Genomic DNA, 25,377 nt, shown 5'->3' with positions numbered 1-25,377 from the left:
TCCTTCAACTATCGAGAAGCATAGGAGACTACCCTACCGTGCTGCATCAGAACAGCGCTCAAACCCTGAAGAGAGGCATCGGTGTAGAGCACAAATCCATCCTCTCCAGAAGGTAAAACCAAAACTGGAGCCGACACTAATCTCCGCTTCAGCTCCTGAAATCTGATCTCACAATCCTCGGACCACGTGAACTTCACGCCTTTCCTGGTAAGGCGTGTCAGTGGCATAGCAATACACGAGAAACCCTCGAAAAAACATCGATAATATCCGGCCAGTCCCAGAAAACTGCAGATCTCCTGCACTGACATCGGCTGCTCCCAGCTGGTGACAGCCTCGATCTTCTAAGGGTCTACCGAAATACCTCTGCTAGAGACCACGTGTCCCAGAAAACCAACTGAGGATAACCAGAATGCACACTTGCTGAACTTCGCGTATAGATGATGTTGTCGAAGAGTCTCCAAGACTATGCGAAGATACTGTGCATGCTCCTCCTCGGAACGCGAGTAGAACAATATATCATAGATGAAAACAATAACAAACTGATCAAGATACTCCAGAAAGACGCGGTTCATCAAGTCCATAAACACCGCTGGAGCATTGGTAAGCCCAAATGGCATTACCAAAAACTCATAATGACCATATCTGGTACGGAAAGCTATCTACTGAATATCAGATTCTCTGACTCTCAGCTGATGATACCCGGACCACAGATCAATCTTAGAATACACTGATGTACCTCTGAGCTGATTAAACAAATCCTCGATCCGTGGTAAGGGGTATTTATTTCTGACGGTCACTGCATTCAGCTGTCTATAGTCAATGCATAATCTCAGTGTATCATCCTTTTTCTTGACAAATAACACCGGAGAACCCCACTGAGAAACACTAGGGCGAATAAATCTCCTATCCAAAAGCTCCTAGAGTTGAACCTTCAGTTCGTTCAACTCTTTTGTTGTCATACGATAAGGAGCTTTCAATGTCGGCGCGGCCCCCGGAATCAGCTCAATAGCAAACTCCACTTGTCTTCTAGGAGGCAAACCTGGTAGCTCCTCTGGAAATATATCTGGGTACTCTCGGACTACTGGCACATCGGAGAGCTGTGAACTACTGCTGTCGTCAGTACTAATCAAAGATAGCAGAAAACCCTGACAACCATGCGACAGCAGCTTCTGAGCCTAAATCGCTGAAATGATAGATATGTCGTCGTCTCTGATGCCAGTGAAATCCCACGAGGGTTGGTTCGGAGGTCGGAATGTGACCACCCTCGTCTGGCAATCAACAGTGGCATGATATGCTGACAAACAGTCCATGCCAAGAATAATATCAAAATCGACCATTTCCAATACTAAAAGATCTACCGTAAGTATCAGGTTGCCAAAATCTAACGAGCAACCTCTGACCTCCTGAGTGACGTCCAATGAATCACGAATGGTAGGGAGACGGTCAGTCGCTGTAGTATGAAAGTGGGTAGTCTACCAATCTCCCGCATAAAAGTACGAGATATAAAAGAATGCGAGCTACCAGTATCTTTCAGCATATCAGCAGATAATGCATAAATAGAAATCGTACTGCGGAAAATGGATCCGTCGGCTCGCTGCGCATCATCTCTGGTGACCGCATGAATACGCCTAGTCTCTAGCGGAAGAAGAGGTGGTAACACTGCCTGCGACTGCTGCGTCTGGGCAGGAGCCTGCCACTGAGGCGGTGCTGGATACTGTGCCAGAGAAGTCTGAGAGGGCGGCGACTGATACTGTACCGATGGCTGGGACTGTGTCTAATACTGAGCTTGTGGTTGGGGCTGCAGCTGATATTGCCCCTGAGTCAGATAATGAGGTCCCGAAATGGAGCTCTGGGGTACTATGGGAGTACTGGGGTACTCCTGTCCAAGCATGCCAAATGCAGCTGCTGAAGGGGAAGTTGTTCCCTACTGGCGATGTGAGGGTGAAAATCTCCGCCCTCTTCATCTAACCCCTGACTGATTGTGTTGCCCTCCCTAAGCAATATCTCCGGGAGCAGTATGCTGAGCCTTCCGTGGGTAATCTCGACTCTGGTGCCCAGGCAGTTTACAATAAAAGCAAACTGACTGTTCCAGAGAGCGGGCTATGATGATGTGATCTCTGGACCCACATCTGAAACAGCGAATGTCGCTGGCGGGTTGTTTCCGGTTTTGCTGTGGAGAGCGGAAACGTCCTGAGGAAGACTGCCCTGATTTCTGAGGCCTACGTAATACCCCAGAAGTACCCTAATCTGGTCGACTGTGACCGCTCTGCTATTGTGTAGCATGTGGCTGTTGGATCTGTCCAGACGTCTGACCCGGCTGTTTCCTTTTTCTATCCGGAAACGCTCTCTGCTGAGCTGACTCAATCATGAGGGCTCTGTCCAAAGTCTCCAGGTAAGATGCGTTCCCAAAACCGGCAAGCCTTACTTGCAAATGTCCATCCAGCCACTGAATGAACTGCTGCATACGTGAACTGTCCTCAGCAACTAGCCCTGGACAAAATCTGGCCAATCTGTCAAACTCTACATTATACTCTGTCACCGACCGGTTGTTCTATAACAGACTCAGGAAATCCTGTCGGCGAGCCATCTGATAAGCTCGTGGGAAGAAGCGGCTCTCAAAAGCCTCTCTGAACCTGACCCAAGTAATGTTCTACTCGCCGATGATGGAATGCTGAGTAACCCACCAGGTGTCAGCCTCGTCCCGTAAGTGAAAAGCAGCCAGCTCTGCTTTCTCCCACTCGGAGCAAACCATATAGAAGAAGGTCTGCTCCATAGTCTCTATCCATGACAGGGCCACACTCAGATCATGGTCTCCTCGGAAGAGTGTAAATCGACTCTTCATCGACTCTGCCAACGCTGGAAACCTGGCTCATGCCGCGACAATGTCAGTGAGGTGTGTCGGAACGGCTGAAGGAACTGGCGGAACCACTGGAGCTGGTGCTACAGGTGGTACCGCTGAATAGACCGGAGGAGGTACTCCCCGTGCTGCTGTATAAACTGGAGCATTTGTCGTCGGTGGCACTGCAGGGTCAGCATAGGTGGCCGCGGCTGGATGTACGGTAGGTAGTGGTACCGAATGTGGAGCAACCGGTATTGCTAGTGCAGGTGCTGCTGGGTATATTGTAGGTACTGGGGGCACAGGTGCCACTGGTGTCGGGTACACGGTAGGTCCAGATGGCGGTGGTGCCGAGTACGCCGTAGGCTGGGTTGGAGCAGGTGCGGGGTATGCCGGTATTACCCCTGGTGGTACCGTAAATACGGTAGGAGTGGGTACCGCAGTATCCTGAGTCTGTCCCTGACTGACAGGCTCAACCCCAGTAGGCATCTCTGGCAAATCCAGAGATCCCAAGGTCCTCGTATGTGGTCGTCCAGCACCATGTCTCGCAGCAATACGTGTAGATCTCCTCATATATGTTAAGTTATATCACAGATATTACTACAAGTTTAACAATCATAAAATAAACATCATACCTATTTGTCGTCCGGAGATGTTCCGTCGCTGTCCAGTCCCCTTTTATCTCGGAATTCCATACAAGAAAACCAACGAAAATCCAAACAAATCCGAAAAATAACTACCCAGGTTTACTAGCAAACTTGGGCTAACCCAAAAATCCAAAACACCAAAAGCAGGTATTCGTAACCCGCTCTGATACCAATAAATTGGTATCAGATAAAACTCAAAAATTCGTAACACAAAAATCAAAACAAGTATCGCCAACCTCGCTCTGATACCAAATAAATTGTCACGCCCTGGTGAGTCCCTGTCCGAAGAAATTACGGCAGCATCTCCCCTGTACGGGTGACAATTTGAAACTTTTCTACAATGCCCTCTGGGCCACATATACATCGGCCAACACGGCCGAAACAATAATAATAATATAAGGCAATCACCCACGCAGTTAATAATTAACAAACTAGAACAGTGATAAGAAGACTCAAAAAATAACCCTACTCAACTACACCCATAAAGCTCAAAACCGATATCCTACTCCACTACACTCATAAAACACAAATCTGATGATAACATCAACTCACCTCTTCTGCCGTCTAGGCAGGCATGTAGTAAAACAAATCCAAATAAAACTCATCGACAATATCCAAAAAGTAAACTAATATAAGTCCAAGTTACCAAAACAGAACAAGTCTAAACATAGTCTAAACAAGAAAAACTAAAAGATCAACACACGTCTTCGTGGACCGCAGGGGACTAGCGACTGGAACTCTCCGGACAGCATCAACCTGAAAATAACAACGGAGGAGGGTGTGAATCTAACACTCAGCGGGTAACAACTGATATGCATAATAAAGAAAATAACAACCAGCACTAATCATGCGTATAGTCTCCTGGTACAAGAAAGATAAATGCAACTGAAACAAGCAGGAGAAAATTGTACTAACCAGGACCAGGGTATAAGTACAACAGGGTCGTCAGACCGAGAGTGTCATAAATCCTGTATGCATGTCAATCATATGCATCCATATAAATATAGCAAGTAAATGCAGCAAACACAAGCAATAAATGCATCATGCATATGATGCAAATGTTATGGTCACCCCTGACTCTAGTCAGCCATCTCACACACAATTGTGAGACTGAGTGGGTAGGGTTGTGACAACCGTGCACTCTGCCATCACTACTCCTGTTGAGTGACTGAGTGGACGGGATGCTGTCGGAGTACACCTATCCTCCTACCCCAAATCATAAATGGGGGAGCTCAATGCTCTCATCTCCCGGTACACGATAACGGGGAGGGATCGCTGACGTGCTACCACGCTGCGTCACACTACATATGAGCGGACCAACGGAGCACCGACACAGCCAAATTGACGTGCTACCACGCTGCGTCACGCTACCCATGAGCGGACCAACGGAGCACCGACAGAAATAAAACTAGCGATGTACTCAACAATAATGGAGCAGACTATCGCGCAGCATGCAATCATGCGAATGGTGCATGACACTGAGCATGGCAAAATCCCAAACAGCATAGCAATATCCATACATATATAAAATGTGTACCATAGGAAAATGTGTCACGCCCGGGGGGAGTCCCTGTTCGAAGAAATTTCGGCAGCACCTCCCCTGTACAGCTGACAATCTGAATCATTTCTACATGAACAATATACCTCAGCCACAGATGGCTAGAATAAAAACACAACCACGCATTTTATAAGTAACCTACTCGGCTAATACAATAAAAACACCACCACGCAGTTATATGTAAAACTAACAGCCCACTCGGTTGTACCAGAACCAAACATAGCGGAAATACAACGGACACACATACAAACTAAAATACAAAACTGCTAGCCGGCTAGGCATACACAACCAACAAACAATACAAAATACCACGTAACAACAACAATACTCCATAAACAAAACCGAAGCACAAAGCTAAATACACTGACACATAAATCAAATAAAACATAAAGGGAAACTGTAAGTCTTCTGATGTGACGTAGGGACCTGCAGACAGGATACTCCAAGCGACTCCATAACGACTTGGTACCTGAAGAAGATAGTGTCCACAGGGGTGAGTTCAACAACTCAGCAGATACCAGTTGACATGTATAGTAAGATATAACAGACAGTAATAACTATGGAGTACAGTCTCTTGGATGAAAGATGGAAATGCACAATAGAAAAGGCTGAAGAGAACTGCACTCGCCAGGGCCTCCTATCAGAATAGTCAAGTCGTCAGACCAAAAATGTCATAAATTCTATATGCATGTCAAATATATACATCCATCCAAATGCAGCATATAAGTGTAACAAACACAATCAGTAAATGCATATGATGCCAATGACATGGTCACCCCTGACGCCAGTCAGTCATCTCACACACAATGGTGAGACCGAGTGGATAGGGTTGTGACAACCGTGCACTGTGACGTCACTGCTCCTGATGAGTGACCGAGTGGACGGGATGCTGTCGGAGTACACCTATCCTCCTACCCCAAATCATAAATGGGGGAGTGCAATGCTCTCATCTCCCGGTACACGATGACAGGGAGGAATCTCTACCGGCTACCACGCTGCGTCACACTACCCATGAGCGGGCCAACGGAGCCAAACAGAGTCCAAATGCCTGCCGGCTTCCACACTGCTACACTAAATCAGCAGAGTCAAACATAGCGGAACTGTCTGCCGGCTACCACGCTGAGTCACCAGACCAACGGAGCCAAACAGCAGAACTGCCACACACCTGTCTGATATACCACTAACCCATGAGTGGTAGTGTGTACAAATACATGTAACTGGCGATGTGCTCGACAATAATGGAGTAGACTATCGCGTAGCATACAATCATGCGAATGATGCATGACAGTAAGCATGGCAATATCCTGAACCAATCCATATATATATATATATATATATATAAAATGTGTACCCTAGTATCAATAAGTCATATTCGAAGATCTAAGGTACACCAGTCAGGTATGGTATGAATAAAAAAAACTAGGTCTTGAACATAACAAGGCATGGTATGTCACTACCTCTAGGAGCATATATATAATCATGCGGGTACTAACACAAAATGCATAACAGGTGAGCAAACAAGCATGTAACAGATCAGGTAGTGACCATCCGAAGCAAAGATGAACATAATCATTACTAAAGGTTATAACCTACTAAACATATCAACATGACATTATCAAAGATAAGTCAAGGTACCCGCATCCAATAAGAGGATCGTATCCGAAATAGATCCCTCGTCGAGACACCGCCTCGAGTCAAAGTCCTGTGTCAAAAAATACATATATATTTTTTATTTAGCTAAATTCGTATAAATAGCTAAATAAAATCTTTAACCCTAAATTAGGGTAAAATCCTAATCAACACATAAACATATACACCTAATTCACACTTAACCAATTTGTATTAAATTCCCCTACACCTTACCTCAATTCACAACCGATAAGGTTGCTGGAACAAGGTGGTTGTTGCTGCTGGAACCAAGAACACCTACAGCAAATCCTACTTCACTTCCTCCTCTAGAACATGATCTTTATAATCCATTCGATCAACCAATAGTGCACAGATGGTACCCTCCAGAGCCCCAGCATGTCATAATACATCCCCAGTTAATCTTGCTAGCTCTATTGCAGTGGAGTAATGTGCATTAGCGTCAACAGGTGATCTTGCCAACAAACAAAAATCACCTATTGTCTTTTGGGCACGGCCAAGCCTCCTTTTCTTTGCTTTGATAAACTCCTCTGCACCAAGACTAGATTGGGAGTCCAAAGGTGTCTTCAAGATGGTTCCAGAAGACTCAGAGAGAAGAACCCATTTCTCAAATTCCATCAACAAAGAAACGGCAAGATCTTGCATCATAGTCACCATGTGAAATTCTTGTGTCTTTTGATCATAAGGGACGAAACAATGTGATGTTCTCTCTTTTGTTATCCCCATCCTCCAACTTACAACTTCAGTGCTACTATACAAAATCCCTCGGAAGGCTGATAATGTAACATAAGTCAGTTCTCACAGCAAACCCAATTCCATGTCACCTGGTAGTCGGAGGGCAGTAGCATCGAACAAATAGGAGAGGCGCGACAAATCTGGCGACGTCCGACGGTTGGTGGCACCGCGAGATCGATGAAGAGTGATCGGGAGAGGGTTGGAATCCTCCCCGTTGTGGCCACGCTCGGTGTTAGTAGCCGTGGAGATCGACGGTGTCAGAGAGCAAAAGGGGGAGGAGGAGGAGGCGGTGATTCTTGGGCAAGGGCACAGGTAAAGAGTGGTTGTGGAGACAAGGAAGAAGAAGAAATGGGGGAAGAGGAATCGTGAAGAGGAAGTGCCCAATTCCTCTTGCCCACTGCCTTACACGTGAGGGAGGAGAAACCGTCGCCAGTTGGGAAAGGGGCGGTTAGGGCAAGGGAGGAGACAGCGGCTCAGCGCAAGGAGGAGGCGTCGGGCACGCGGGGAAGGGAAAAACGAAGGAAAAGGAAATAGAAAATAAAAAGGAAATAAAAAGGAAAATCAAATATTTCCTCGCTTAAATGGGGTAGCCTAAACAGGCTTTCCCGGTATCCAATTTTGTCCTCATAAACTCGTCTATACGATCTCCGAAAAATTCTAGAAAAATTTCCAAAAATTCTGGAAAATTCCCTTATTGTTATCTACCCTTTTTCCGGTATTTTACATTCTCCCCCACTAATAAAAATTTAGTCCCCAAATTTCGTCATCTACCATCAGCAAGTACTAACAACAAGTAGATAGTATAAATGTTGAACGGAACCATAACTTACATACCTCAATGAAAATGTGGGGGTATCGAGCTCGGATTGTATCCTCGAGCTCCCAGGTAGCCTCCTAGTCGGAATGCTGCTGTCATCCGACTTTAACCAGTCGGATAGTCTTGTTCCGCAACTGACGCTCTTTCCGGTCCAGAATCCGTACCAGAACCTCCTCATAGGTGACGTCAGGCTGAACGGAAACTGAGATATCTGTCAGCACATGCGTCCGGTTGGGTACGTATCTTCTCAACACAGATACGTGGAATACGTCATGGACTCCTGCTAGAGCCGGTGGTAGCGCCAGACAATAAGCTACCACTCTAATTCTCTCCAAGATCTAGAAAGGTCCAATATATCGTGAAGCTAGCTTACCTCTGAGGTCAAATCTCTTCACCCCTTTCGTGGGTGAAACTCGCAGAAAAGCATGGTCGCCAATAGAGAACTCCAAGAGTCTGCATCTCCAATCAGCACAACTCTTCTGGCGGTCCTGCGCCTTTGACATCTTCCGTCAGATAGTACGGATCAACTCTGCCTCATGCTGAGCTCTATGAGGTCCCAACAGCTGGGCCTCCCCAACCTCACCCCAGAGGGTGGGTATCTGACAGGGTCTACAAACGGTGCCATTTGGATAGTCGAATGAAAGCTGTTGTTGTAGGCGTACTCTACCAATGGAAAATGGTCCTCCCAACTGCCCCCAAAATCCAATACACATGACCTCAGCAAGTCCTCTAAAGTCCGAATATTCTGCCAAAATGGGCATGAAACGAGGGTCTCTATCCAAAATAATAGTCAAAGGGACACCATATAATCTGATGATCTCTCGGCAATACAGATCTGTCAATCGATCCAGAGAATCAATCTTCCAGATCGCTAAGAAATGCGTCGATTTGGTTAATCGATCAACGATTAACCAAATCGCGTCATGACCTCGTCGTGTCCTCGGCAAACCCACCACAAAGTCCATGGTAATATGTTCTCATTTCCACTCAGGAATAGGAATCCGCTGAAGTAATGCGGCAGGTCTCTGTGATCAGCTTTCACCTGCTGACAGACCAAACATCTAGCTACAAATTCCGCAATGTCTTTTTTCATACCGTTCCACCAATATGCATGCCTCAAAATCTTGATACATGCGGGTCCCGCCTGGATGGATCACAAATTGAGAGTGATGAGCCTCCTGAAGTAACTCCTTTAAGACCGGGTGAGACTGAGGTACGCATAATCTGCCTCGGAAGTATATAATACTCTCCTCATCTCGGGTGAACTCGGTTTGCTGCCCGGAAGCTATTTGGATGTCAATAAACTGCAAATGTTGATCACTGGCCTGAGTCTCTCGAATCCTCGTCCTAATAGACGACTGAGCAACCATGGTAACCAGAATACCCTGCTCTGTCTGTCCCTGCTCCTCAAGGCCTAACTCAGAGAAACCCTGAACCGAGTCTGTGACTGAAACTCGGTGGCAAGCCAAAGTCCCTCTGGACTTCCTGCTGAGTGCATCGGCAACCACATTAGCTTTCCCCGGATGGTAGCTAATGGTACAATCGTAATCCTTTAGGAACTCCATCCATCTCCTTTGTCGGAGATTGAGTTCCTTCTGGGTAAAAATATATTTGAGACTCTTATGATCAGTGAGAATCTCAAATGTAATGTCGTATAAATGATGTTGCCAAATCTTCAAAGCATAGATGATGGCGGCTAGCTCCAAGTCATGAACTGGATAGTTCTTCTCATGCTCTTTCAACTGTCGAGAAGCATAGGAGACTACCCTGCCGTGATGCATCAGAACAGCGCCCAAACCCTGAAGAGATGCGTCGGTGTAAAGTACAAATCAGTCCTCTCCAGAATGTAAAACCAAAACTGGAGCCGACACTAATCTCCTCTTCAACTCCTGGAAGCTGGTTTCGTAGTCCTCGGACCACGTAAACTTCACGCCTTTCCTGGTCAGGCGTGTAAGTGGCATAGCAATCCGAGAGAAACCCCTCAACGTATCTCTGGAAATATCGAGCCAAACAAAGGAAGTTGTGAGCCTCCTCAATAGACTCCGTCTACTCCCAACGGTAACAACCTCTATCTCCTGTAGAACCACGGTATACTCCTACTGGTGACCGTGTCTCAAATCTCTCATAGAAGACAACCAAAATACGCACTACTGATCTTTATATATATACGTTTCCGTCGAAACATCTCTAGAACTATGCAAAGATGGTGTACGTGACTCACCTCGGATCTGAAATAGATCACAACATCGTCAACAAAGACAATGGAAACTGATCCAAACATCCTAGGAATACCAAATTCATCGAGCCCCTGAAAACATCTAAGGCTCTACAAGCCCTAATGGTAAAACCAAGACACATAATGTCTGTATCACAGACATTCCTAACCATAAAATCCCTGACAACAAGTCAGGAATCTGATCACCAACGATATAAATCACCAAAGAATAGATCCTCCAGTGTGAGAGCAATGCTCCATCACACGAAATACCACATATGTGGGAGCAACGCTCTACCACAAGAAATCCTCCATATGTGGGACCAACGCTGCACCACAAATAATCTGAAATATGTATCTACAATAAATATGGGAGCAATGCTCCACTACAAGCTATCCGAAATATGTGGGAGCAACACTCCACCACTAACAATCCATAACATATGTGGGAGCAACGCTCCACGACAAACAATACATAAGTGCCCAAGGCACCTAACTATCCAGCTAGAGACTGCACGAGATCTCTCTACCACAAATCACTGTGGGTAGCCTAGGGTGTAACAACCTAGTAATCAAAATCAAATCTATCGTCAATTCTATCAACATCCTAGTGGGTCACCCACTAATAGGAGAATTAGTTGACAGAGTAATACAACCAATAACATAATGTAGACACTCAACATTCTACATTCAACATAGGTAAAATCATCATGATGCTACCAACTATACACCTGGCACACGTGCACACACAACATATGTATGATCGACATAATTCTCCAATTAGTGCACACCAAACATACTCACAACAATCATAACTGGAAAAGTATACACCCACTACATGCAATTACACCGTCCATCATAACACTCCTACACTATGTAATAATCATATGTACACACCACATAGATATGCAGAATCAGCATATTTAATCCAATCAACCTGGCATTCTGAAGCGACAGGGTCACCTTCTAAGTTATCCAACTAGGTACATACAGTCAAAAATTAAAGTCCACATGGAATATGATACATCGATCCTCTATAGACTGACCCAAATCGACAATGGTATACGGTCAATTCAGTCTTTTCCACGTCAGTACAAAACATGTACTCAAATGTGCTCTAGATTCCAAACTAAGCACAAATAACCCAAAGATTCAAACCTCTAAAATTAGAGTATGACAATCCTCTACTGATCGGACTAACAAAACTAAATCGGTCATCTACTAACTAATCAAGAATACCTTAATCCTCCACAAGCCACTAAGGTATATCAATCCACGACTACCCAAATCAACAAGTGTAAATCAGACTTCTATTGACCAATATAACCAGAGTAAATCAATCATTTACTGACGAAACTAACTAAAGTATATCAGTACTCTACTGGCTGAGTCAACAAAAATATGTGCTTACTAGTCATTACCTAGCACCTAGCCAATAACATCAGAGACTGGTATGTGTCTCCAACCTCAACCAATTAGTAGTAACTGAAGCTAAAACTACTGGTGGTATGATATGAAAAATCACCAGAGATTGTAATCCCTTATCTCAATTAGAGTCGACCATGATCAGTGGTTTACCTAACATATAAAATATATGTTATATCAACTAGACAGGTACTAATAAAGAATGCTAATACATGTCATAAACTGTAATAGTCAACGGTGCATATACTATCAAAAAGGTAGGATAATAGTATACCAACATACCTCTTATAGCTTGGAGATTTCCTGCTGCTGCCAAGTCCCAAAACCTGAAAAGTCACATCGAGAAAACTAAAACACAAAATCCGAAATACGGAATATAAGACTCGTAAACCCTGCTCTGATACCAATAAATTGGTATCAGATAAATCTCGAAAATCCAAAACACATAGCAAGTATCGTATACCTGCTCTGATACCACTAAATTGTCACACCCCGGAGGAGTCCCTGTCCGAAGAAATTTAGGCAGCACCTGCCCTGTACGACTGACAATCTGAATCATTTCTACATGCACAATATACCTCAGCCATAGACGGTTGGAATAAACACACAACTACGCAGTTTATATGCAGCCTACTCGGCTGATACAATAAAAATACCATAACGCAATTATATGTAAAACTAACAGCCCACTCGGCTGTACTAGAACCAAACACAGCGGAAATACAATGGACACACATACAAACTAAAATACAAAACTGCTAGCTGGCTAGGCTTACACAACCAACAAACAATACAAAATACCACGTAACAAGAACAATACTCCATAAACAAAACCGGAGCACAAAGCTAAATACACTGACACATAAATCAAATAAAACATAAAGGGAAAATGTAAGTCTTCTGATATGACGTGGGGACCGGCAGACAAGATACTCCAAGCGACTCCATAACGACCTGGTACATGAAAAAGATAGTGTCCACGGGGGTGAGTTCAACAACTCAGCAAATATCAGTTGACATGTATAGTAAGATATAACAGACAGTAATAACTATGGAGTACAGTCTCCTGGACAAAAGATGGAAATGCACAATAGAAAAGACTGAAGAGAACTATACTCACCAGGGCCTCCTATCAGAATAGTCAAGTCGTCAAACCAAGAATGTCATAAATCCTGTATGCATGTCAAACATATGCATCCATCCAAATGCAGCATATAAGTGCAACAAACACAATCAGTAAATGCATAAGATGCCAATGACATGGTCACCCCTGACGCCAATCAGCTATCTCACACACAATGGTGAGACCGAGTGGGTAGGGATGTGACAACCGTGCACTCTGACGTCACTGCTCCTGATGAGTGACCGAATGGACGGGATACTGTCGGAGTACACCTATCCTCCTACCCCAAATCATAAATGGGGAGTGCAATGCTCTCATCTCCCGGTACACGATGACGGGGAGGAATCTCTGCCGGCTACCACGCTGCGTCACACTACCCATGAGCGGACCAATGGAGCCAAACAGAGTCCAACTGCTTGCTAGCTACCACGATGCTACACTAAACCAGCAGAGCCAAACATAGCGGAACTGTCTGCCGGCTACCACGCTGAGTCACCAGACTAATGGAGCCAAACAGCAGAACTACCACACACCTGTCTGATATACCACTAACCCATGAGTGGTGGTGTGTACTGTTGGATCGAGACGCGTTAGAGAGGAGGTGAATAGCGCTCGCAGCTATTTCCGTTTTATCGATTATCGAAATCGTAAATTAAGAGCAAATGCAGCGGAAATGAAATAAATGCAAAGATGGAACACAACGATTCACTTCGTTCGGAGCCTAGATCGACTCCTACATGAAGGCCCGCGATCCTTGATCGCTTTCGGTGGGCAACAATTATAAGCACGATTATTACAAACTAAGTATTACAATAAGTGCAATAAATAAATCTATACCAACGACGGAAAATGAAATCTCGGAGTTCTGGGTCGTCGGGCATGAGTAGCAACACTTCGAAGCGTCTTTTGGAGCAGCACGTGAATGAGAGAAGGCTTAGGATTGTTAATCGGAGATGCTGCTCGAAACCTACTTTTAAAGCATGCTGGAGGCACCTCCAAGCTCATCCGAGGCGCCTCCAGTTCGCCCGAGTCGTATGCGTGGATCAGTGGCGAACTGGTCGAAACCTATCTGCTAGAGGGTGCCTTCATGGGTCTTCAAGGCGCCTTCTAAGGCGCCTCCATAACCCTCCGAGGCACCTTCAGCCCTGTTTCGCGGCCAGCTCAACTTTTGCACCCAAGACGCCTCCAAGCTCCATGGAGGCGCCTCGGACACTGTTCATCCGAGGGAAGACTTCATTATTTTGTACCTGCAAGACATGTTAGTCCCAAACAATATCCTGCAACACAAATTTAGCACATAAAGCAATAAATAAAGTAACAAAATATTATCGATAGTCATCAGACTATCCGGGTCTGACTTCGAATTTCCGACCAGAAATCCTAGGTTGACCCGATGCCTACTGTTCCCTTAGCGGGGAACGTGTCCTCACCTACTCCCCTCAGGAGAGATTACCTGATGCCAGTGCGATCCTCCAGATCGACTGGACTTTTGCTCGGTGCTTGATGCTCCCAGACTTTCTGCTGGACTTCCGCTTCCCGGCTGGTCCAGTCTTTCACCTGGTTCGCGACACCAGGACTTTCCACCTAGGGTTACCACCCCCTAGGAGTTTTGCCTGAAGCAATCAACCCACCAAGACTTTCCACATAGGGTTACCACCCCCTAGGGTTTTCCTCTTATGGCCCCCTAGGACCTAAAGTTACCACCCCTTAGAATTTTCACCTGCCTAACCGTAGTTAGGACTTTCCTGAAACACTCAGTCAAGCATGTTAGATCACAAACCAATTTAACCTTGAATCCTTTTCCATTATCAAAACTAAGGTTCGATCCTCGGATGCTTCCCGCACCAACAATCTCCCCCTTTTTGATAATGGCAACCGAAATTCAAAGTTAAGTAAAAATATGCAATAAAGTATAAGCACAAGGAAGATAATCATAAGCATGATAGACACATCAACTGTGAGACTAAGCAAGATAATCATAAGCATAGCTCCCCCTTAATATAAGTTCCCCTTTTATAGCTCCCCCTTAATATAAATTCCCCTTTTAAGTTTAAATTGGGTTGATTCACTTTGAATTTCTCTACTCTTCCCCTTTACCATATATCAAAATAAACTAGTTTGAAAATTTTAACTTTTCAAAACAAAAATTTAGTAAAATTTGTTTTAAAATCTTAACTTAGGCAAGAGGCAAAAAGAGTAAGTGAAAACCAACAGCTTAAAATTGGTTTTAATAGCAACATTTTTTGAGAAGAAACTTTGCTAAGGAACATGGTTTAAGTGCAAAATTTTATCAACTACTTTTGCTAAAAAAGATTTTTCTTTGTAATATAGCAACAAAAACTTTTAGTATTAAGCAGCTCTTTTTAATTTAGGCAATTTTGAAAACTTAGGTTTTTAAAGAGGGATAAGAACATTTTACACTTAGCTTTTTATAATTGTTTGTCACTGAAAAGATTCTTAGCTAAGTTTTTATTTTAATTTTCACTTACCAACGTACTATTTGTGTTAGAGTCTTAGGTGAACTTTAAAAAATTGTTGGAAAGATACTTAGCTAAATTTTCAAAAATTTATAAGAATACTTATTAAATTTTGAGGAGTTTCCAAAAATTTTCCAACTTCAAGAATTTTCCACCTTAAATAGAAAAGATTTGAAAGTCTTAAATTTGAAAAAGTTTTTGAAAAACTGCTTAAAGATGAAGGAAGCGATGGCTATCCAGCACAGCTCATCGCGTCTGAGTGGACTGGATCTCGAGCCGAGTGAGTCTGTCCTCGATAGAGAGTGGTGCCGAAGATGAAGGCCCGGCTGATGTGGAGGGTCCGACAGAGGTGGAAGGATCTGTGAAAAAGTCCTCTACCAGGAAATTGGGCCACTCCTCATCTGCATCTGGTACGTCCTCGGCCTCTGGAGCATCAGGGGCAGCAACTGGCGGTGGTCGGCCCTTCCAGGCCAAAATCCCCTCGGCAGTGACCTCTGCCTCCGCTAATCTAAGGCTACGCTGACCTAACTCATCATAAATGGTAAGTGGGATGAGTACCCTCTAGTGATGTCTATCCTAGAGCTGGAGAATATCTGGGTCAGGATATGGCAGTAAGGCATATGAATCACTCCAGATGTAACTGTACTAGATGCAAGAATGATGTTATGAAACATATGGAGGGCTATGTCTATATCTAGGCGCTGGCTGAGGGCGTACAGAAAGAACGAGTGGGACGGTCGCATCTTTGAGACGTCTTGAGATGAGATGGGTAGGATACATGCTGTCAGGACTCTGTACATAACATAGTCCTGAACGCGAAGAAGAGTGGATTTGAACTCGGTCAGGCCCAAGGGTCTCTCCTCCCCAAAAAAATGCATGTAGATGTCATCTAAGGTAATGTGGGAATAGGGATCACCAAAAGGTAGCTCCCTACTTGGGTAACATAAAAATATACACTGGGACTCCCTAAGCTCTAAGCTGATGCAAAGTAGGGAGGGAGTAAACTGAAGGTCAGTACCACCAACTCTGGTGGAATAGGTACTATCATCAATTTTTTCAAGGTTGTGATAGAACTGGGCACACAGGTCTTGGTTGACTGTAGTGGTACAGTCAACCAGTTTATCTAGATGATAGTAGTTTATCATCTAGATTGCGAGTTGACAGTATTGGGATAAAAATTCTCGACCAATATATCTATATTTAATAGACTCAAAGGTGAACCTAGCGAAATCTATCCTATGCTGTTCCGAGGGGAATTTAGGGTCCGTGGAAGGGGCCCTAGCCGGCGTAGGATCCACAATACGACGCTTCCTATTGTTGACATTATACAAGAAATATAGCAAAACTAGCAAGAAATTTATGTAATAGATGAATAAGAGGAGTTTAGATTATACCTAGGAGGCATTGCTAGGATTAAAGGCGGAAGAGATGGATTGAAGGCGCCTTGGTTGGGAAAAAATCGCACTTGGTTGCGTTTCGGCAGAAAAACGAACAGAAGGAGAACTTCTGTTCGTGCAAAAACGATGAGTGAAGGCGCCTTAAGGCGCCTTAAATAGGTCGGCGAGAAATTTCCCACCGCTGTTGAGGGCGCCTCCCTCGTGTGGGAGGCGCCTTCATTCAAGTGTCACGTGTCCTTTTAGTTTTTTTTTCTTTTTTTTCTTTTTTTTTAAGGAATTCTGAAATTAAGTTTTAAAAATTTTTAAAATAATTTTTTTTTAAAAGTAATTTTGAAATCAAGTTTTAAAGATTTTTAAAAGAATTTTGAAATTAAGTTTTAAAGATTTTTAAAAAAATTTTCAAAAGATTTTTAAAAGAATTTAAAGATTTTTAAGATAATTTTGAAAAGATTTTTAAAAGACTTTTGAAATTAAGTTTTTTAAAAGATTTTTAAAATAATTTTGAAAAGATTTTTAAAAGAATTTTGAAATTAAGTTTTAAAGATTTATAAAATAATTTTGAAAAGATTTTTAAAAGAAATTTGAAATTAAGTTTTAAAGATTTTTAAAATAATTTTGAAAAGATTTTAAAAGAATTTAAATATTTTTAAAATAATTTTGAAAAGATTTTTAAAATAATTTAAAGATTTTTAAAATAATTTAAAGATTTTTAAAATAATTTAAAGATTTTTAAAATCATTTTGAAAATATTTTAAAAAGAATTTTGAAATTAAGTTTTAAAGATTTTTAAAATAATTTTGAAAAGATTTTTAAAAGAATTTAAAGTAAGTTTTAAAGATTTATAAAATAATGTTTAAGAGATTTTTTAAAGGAATTTTGAGATTAAGTTTTAAATATTTTTAAAATAATTTTTAAAGGAATTTAAAAAATTAAATTTTAAAGATTTATAAAATAATTTTTAAGAGATTTTTAAAGGAATTTTGAAATTAAGTTTTAAAGATTTATAAAATAATTTTTAAGAGATTTTTTAAAGGAATTTTGAAACTAAGTTTAAAAGATTTTTAAAATAATTTTTAAGAGATTTTTAAAGGAATTTTGAAATTAAGTTTTTAAGATTTATAAAATAATTTTTAAGGGATTTTTAAAGGAATTTTGAAATTAAGTTTTAAAGATTTATAAAATAATTTTTAAAAGATTTTTAAAGGAATTTTGAAATTAAGTTTTAAAGATTTTTAAAATAATTTTGAAAAGATTTTTAAAAGAATTTTGAAATTAAGTTTTAAAGTTTTTTCAAATAATTTTGAAAAGATTTTTTAAAGGAATTTTGAAATTAAGTTTTTAAAAGATTTAAGAGATTTTTTAAAAGGGTTTTTTAAATAAATTTTTAAAATTGATTAATTGATTATAGAATTTGAATTAATTATTGTTATGAGTTTAATTTTGAATTTGAATTTTAAATTCCTTAGTCATCTCATCCGATCTAAATTCTAATCAGGGAATCCTATAATTTTTGTTAGATGAATTGAGATTCAATTTAAGGGTTTGGTTTAACTTTGTGTTAGATTCAGGTTTAGCTTTAGGTTCAACAAGTAAGCATTCTTTGGATAAACTTCTGGGCTATGGTGAGTTACAAGGAACTCATTAAAGTAACCATGCCTTCGAGGTTTTCCAAATAGTCCTACCCATTGAACTTAATACTAAACCTTGGTCTAACTGGTTAGGATCCATTTAAGGGTAGCTTCGGTCAGTTCAACTTGATCAAATGCACCAGGTCGAAACCATATCTTCCTAGACATGCGATGCCCAAGCTTCCCTAACGTACTATCATCCAAAAACTTCACCAGTACTATGAGTCAAGTTAAACCTAGTCCATTTTAATCTAACCTTAATTACCCTACCGAGTAGTCTACTCTTGTTTTACCCATTTCGGGTAGATTAAGTTCGGTTACCCAGTCGGGTAGTTTAGTTGGGGGTGCCAGCTATTCTGGATCCTCCATCTATATTTTATTTGATTTGAATTCGAATTATTTTGAATTTATAATTTAATTTCAAATTTTTAATTTGATTTTGAATTTTGAATTTTGAATTTATAATTTAATTTTGAATTTTTAATATGATTTTGAATTTTGAATTCATAATTTAATTTCAAATTTTTAATTTGATTTTGAATTTTGAATTTTAAATTTTAAATTTTAAATTTAATTTTGAATTTTTAATTTGATTTTGAATTTTGAATTTATAATTTAATTTCGAATTTTTAATTTGATTTTGAATTTTGAATTTTTTTTTTTAATTTCGTTTTATTAAGATCGTTTTTCTTTTTGCTCCCCCTAGATCATAGCCTCGATATGGTCTATCGAGGTAGTGTATTTGATCCTTCGAAATCCAGTATTGACTAAGTCCAATTTGATTGACCAATTTGGACTTGGGGACCCATGCTTGGACTGATTTACTATTTGGTTTGTTTATTAAAGATAAATAAGATTTATATTTCTTTTTTTTTATATCCTAGCCCAGTTTTATTATAAACGGCTCTTTGTGACCCAAAAATTAGGTCGAGATTCTTGGATCCTAAAGAAAACTGTTCTAATGTTAACTTCAAATCCTTGATCTGATTTTCCAGACTGGAATTTTCTTCCTCAAGTTTTGGACCTGAGTTGAATCTCCAGTCTGAACTGGGTCAGGCAAGGATTTGGAGTTAGTCACTTCTTTAAGGACTGCTATTTCCTTTAGAAGTGACTTTAGTTTAAGGTTTGATTTAGCTAATTTGCGAAGTAAATAATTAATTAAGTTATTAAGTCTAGGAATACTTATAGAGGGATCGGGCCCTTCGGAAATGGATACGGATCCGTGGCTTCGCTCGGACTCGGCTTCTGACTCGCTCTCGCTCTCGGACAGGTTGATCTGGTCCCAGGCCATCAGCGCAAGTAAACTTGTTTGATCGAGTTCGTCGTCAGTGTCCTCTCCTTAGGATTCGTCCCAAGTCGCTTTCAGCACCTTCTTCTTCCTCTGCTTCTTTGTGTCCTTCTGATTTGGATAGTTGGACTTAATGTGCCCCTTTTGGTTGCACCAGTAGCAGATTACCTCGAATTTTGCTTTAGAATTTGGTTGGGCCTCCTTGGATTGGACTGCTTTCTTTAGGTCTTTCTTGTTGAAGCATTTCTTCTTTTTGTAGAGTTTCTTCACGAGATTCACGAGCTCAGTTGTCAGTTCGTCTTCTTCATCTTCTGAGTCGGGTTCATTTTCCGACTCCAGTTCAGTTCTTCGCCGTGATCTCGGATCGCGGGTTCGACTGGTACCTGCAACCAAAGCAATACCCTTCTCGGTTGGCTGTGCATTAGTCTGTTCATGAAGTTCAAATTCACTAAATAATTCATCTAACTTTAAAGAAGACAACTCCTTGGAGACTTTGTAGGCATCTACCATTGATGCCCACAATGTACTCCTTGGAAACGAGTTAAGAGCGTACCTTATTATATCCCTATTTTCTACCTTCTACCCGATTCCGTGAAGGGAGTTAAGGATGTCTTGAATTCGCGCGTGTAGCTGACTTGCCGTCTCATTTTCCTGCATTTTTAAGTTATACAATTTATTGAATAGTAAATCACGCTTACTTACTTTGGTATCGGAGGTCCCCTTGTGAAGCTCGATCAGCTTCTCTCATAGCTCCTTGGCGCTTGAGAATGGGCCGACGCGGTTTAGCTCCTCCTTTGTTAGTCCGCACTGGAGGGTACAAGTTGCTCTGGCGTTTGCCTCCACCTTCTTGATTAATGCAGGTTCCCAATCTTCGCAGGGCGTAGGATTGCCATCTTTATCTGTTGGCAAATCCAAACCAGTCTTGACGATCATCCAAGTTTCGAACTGGATCTTCAGGAAGTTCTCCATTCTGCCCTTCCAGTAACCAAAGTCCTCTCCGGTGAAGAGCGGGGGACGGATAGCGCTATAACCCTCTTGTTGGGCCATTTTAGATTAACTACGAAAAAAATAAATGACAAGAAATTTCCAGGACTTGGTCCTGGATTAGTAGTGCGGGAAGTATTTAAAAATAGAACACAAACTCGGGTGGTGTTACACCAACCTCGAGCAAAAACCGATTCGAGAAAAGAATTAGAATATAGCTATAAAGCTAAATTCTAATTGACTCCGAAAATCTGAAACTACCACGAAAAATTATTTTGAATGGTGGTTGCACCAATTCAAAACGACCCCGCTCTGATACCAATTGTTGGATCGAGACGCGCTAGAGGGGGGGTGAATAGCACCTTCAGCTATTTCCGTTTTATCGATTATCGGAATCGTAAATTAAGAGCAAACGCAGCGGAAATGAAATAAATGCAAAGACGGAACACAACGATTTACTTCGTTCGGAGTCTAGATCGACTCCTACTCGAAGGCCCACGATCCTTGATCGCTTTCGGTGGGCAACAACTATAAGCACGATTATTACAAACTAAGTATTACAATAAGTGCAATAAATAAATCTATACCAACGACGGAAAATGAAATCTCGGAGCTCTGGGTCGTTGGGCACGAGTAGCAGTACTTCGAAGCATCTTTTGGAGCAGCACGTGAATGAGAGAAGGCTTAGGATTGTTAATCGGAGGTGCTGCTCGAAACTTGCTTTTAAAGAATGTTGGAGGCACCTCCAAGCTCGTCCGAGGCGCCTCCAGTTCGCCCGAGTCGCGTGCGTGGATCAGTGGCGAACTGGACGAAACCTATCTGCTAGAGGGTACCTTCATGGGTCTTCAAGGCGCCTCCATAACCCTCCGAGGCGCCTTCAGCCCTGTTTCGCGGCCAGCTCAGCTTTTGCACCCGAGGCGCCTCCAAGCTCCATGGAGGCGCCTCGAACACTGTTCATCCGAGGGAAGACTTCATTATTTTATACCTGCAAGACATGTTAGTCCCAAACAATATCCTGCAACACAAAGTTAGCACATAAAGCAATAAATAAAGTAACAAAATATTATCGATAGTCATCAGACTATCCGGGTCTGACTTCGGATTTCCGACCGAAAATCCTAGATCAACCAGACGCCTACTGTTCCCTTAGCGGGGAACTCATCCTCACCTATTCCCCTCAGGAGAGATTACCTAATGTCAGTGCGATCCTCCAGATCGACTGGACTTTTGCTCGGCGCTTGATGCTCCCGGACTTTCTGCTGGACTTCCGCTTCCCGGCTGATCCAGTCTTTCACCTGGTTCGCGACACCAGGACTTTCCACCTAGGGTTACCACCCCCTAGGAGTTTTGCCTGAAGCAATCAACCCACTAAGACTTTCCGTATAGGGTTACCACCCCCTATGACCTAGGGTTATCACCCCCTAGGGTTTTCCTCCACCTAGGGTTATGACCCCCTAGGACCTAAGGTTACCACCCCTTAGGATTTTCACCTGCCTAACCGCAGTTAGGACTTTCCTGAAACACTCAGTCAAGCATGTTAGATCACAAACCAACTTAACCTTGAATTCTTTGTCATTATCAAAACTAAGGTTCGATCGTCAGATGCTTCCCGCATCAACATGTACAGATACATGTAGCTGGTGATGTGCTCGACAATAATGGAGCAGACTATCGCGCAGCATGCAATCATGCGAATGATGCATGACACTAAGCATGGCAATATCCTGAACCAATCCATATATATATATAAAATGTGTACCCTAGTATCAATAAGTCATATTCGAAGATCTAAGGTACACCAGCCAGGTATGGTATGAATAAAAAGACTAGGTCCTGAACATAACAAGGTATGGTATGTCACTACCTCTAGGAGCATATATATAATCATGTGGGTACTAACACAAAATGCATAACAGGTGAGCAAACAAGCATGTAACAGATCAGGTAGTGACCAACCGAAGCAAAGACGAACATAATCATTACTAATGGTTATAACCTACTAAACATATCAACATGACATTATCAAAGATAAGTCAAGGTACCCGCATCCAATAAGAGGATCGTATCCGAAATAGATCCCTCGTCGAGACACCGCCTCGAGTCAAAGTCATGTGTCAAACAATACATATATATTTTTTATTTAGCTAAATTCGTATAAATAGCTAAATAAAATCTTTAACCCTAAATTAGGGCAAAATCCTAATGAACACATAAACACATACACCTAATTCACACTTAACTAATTTGTATCAAATTCTCCTACACCTTACCTCAATTCATAACCGATAAGGTTGCTGGAACAAGGTGGTTGTTGCTGCTGGAACCAAGAACACCTACAGCACATCCTACTTCACTTCCTCCTCTAAAACATGATCTTTATAATCCATTCGATCAACCAATAGTGCACAGATGGTACCCTCCAGAGCCCGTGCATGTCAGAATACATCCCCAGTTAATCTTGCTAGCTCTATTGTAGTGGAGTAATGTGCATTAGCGTCAACAGGTGATCCTGCCAATAAACAAAAATCACCTATTGTCTTTTGGGCACGGCCAAGCCTCCTTTTCTTTGCTTTGATAAACTCCTCTGCACTAAGACTAGATTGGGAGTCCAAAGGTGTCTTCAAGATGGTTCCAGAAGACTCAGAGCGAAGAACCCATTTCTCAAATTCCATCAACAAAGAAATGGCAAGATCTTGCATCATAGTCACCATGTGAAATTCTTGTGTCTTTTGATCTGAAGGGACGAAACAATGTGGTGTTCTCTCTTTTGTTATCCCCATCCTCCAACTTACAACTTTAGTGCTACTATACAAAATCCCTCGGAAGGCTGATAATGTAACATAAGTCAGTTCTCACAGCAAACCCAATTCCATGTCACCTGGTAGTCGGAGGGCATTAGCATCGAACAAATCGGAGAGGCGCGACGAATCTGGCGACGTCCGACGGTTGGTGGCGCCACGAGATCGATGAAGAGTGATCGGGAGAGGGCTGGAATCCTCCCCGTTGTGGCCACGCTCGGTGTTAGTAGCCGTGGAGATCGACGGTGTCAGGGAGCAAAAGGGGGAAGAGGAGGAGGCGGCGATTCTCGGGCTAGGGCACGAGTAAAGAGTGGCTGTGGAGACGAGGAAGAAGAAGAAATGGGGGAAGAGGAATCGGGAAGAGGAAGTTCCCGATTCCTCTTGCCCACTGCCTTACACATGAGGGAGGAGAAACCGTCACCGGTTGGGAAAGGGGCGGTTAGGGCAAGGGAGGAGACGGTGGCTCGGCACGAGGAGGAGGCGTCGGGCACACGGGGAAGGGAAAAACGAAGGAAAAGGAAATAGAAAATAAAAAGAAAAGAAAAGAAATAAAAATGGAAATCAAACATTTCCTCGCTTAAATGGGGTAGCCTAAACAGCCTTTCCCGGTGCCCAATTTTGTCCCCGTAAACTCATCCATATGATCTCCGAAAAATTCCAGAAAAATTTTCAAAAATTCTGGAAAATTCCCTTATTATTATCTACCATTTTTTCGGTATTTTACAAAATGAATCAAATCAAAGCTACACAGATCAGATAAGGTATCAAAAACCCTAGGTCCTGAACATAATAAATAACATGGTTGTGTCACTACCTCTATAAGTATGTATAATCAGGTAAATACTAACATGATGTGCATAGCAAATAAACAAACAATCATGTAACAGATCGGGTAGTGATCAACCGAAGCAAATAAGAAACACAATCATTGCTATTTGTTAAAAATATTACTATGCATATCAAATGACATAAAATCAAAGTACCCGCCTCCAATAGAAAGGATCGTATCCGGTCCAAATCCGACGTCGAGATAATCGTCTCGCGTCAAAATCCTGTAGTAAATCGTACAGTTTAGCTAAGTTAATTATAAACAAATAGCTAAACAAATTCCTAATCCACCGACCATCTAGGGTTAGCTTCATTAACCCTAATTTATTCGTTGATCTCGATTAATTAAATAAATTGGATCTACCCCGAAGCTTATATTAGATCCAACATATAACCCTAATTAAATTCAATCAATTAGTGAACTAGGGTTAGTTTCCTTAACCCTAATCGTTCCACTAATCGATTAGATTAAAATCTAAACTTATCCTTAAATCAAATTAAGAACAATTCATTACTAACCTTCCCTAGCTTCCATTCCAAGTGTAAGCTACAACGAAATAAAAAAACACACCTTACCTAAACTCGCAACCGATGTTAATCCACAACTAGGGATAGTGCTGCCGGAAGGAATAGCTGCTGCTAGAAACCTGAAACACCACCAGCACAATGAGTCTACAATTAGAGACCACCATCCCTAGTTAACATAACCTCCACCCTACATAAGTGCTGCTCACGGTAGGACAAGAAACATAGCACAAACTCGGAAACCAAACCCTAAGCCCTTACCTTCAATCACACCGTCGGATTACTACTGCTCGCTGTCACTTTCTCCAGCTCTCGGCCTCCGACGATCTAGGGCACAACACCAACAAGGGCAACGGCGCACAGGGCAGAGGGTGAGGTGAAGACTCGGATGCTCAATTTCCCTTCCGACGAGTTTCTAGTGTCTGCGAGGAGAGGGGCAGTGGTTGTGA

This window comes from Zingiber officinale, chromosome 7A (genome assembly GCF_018446385.1).
Source record: "Zingiber officinale cultivar Zhangliang chromosome 7A, Zo_v1.1, whole genome shotgun sequence".
NCBI lineage: Eukaryota > Viridiplantae > Streptophyta > Magnoliopsida > Zingiberales > Zingiberaceae > Zingiber > Zingiber officinale.
Note: the sequence above shows the minus strand (reverse complement) of the source record.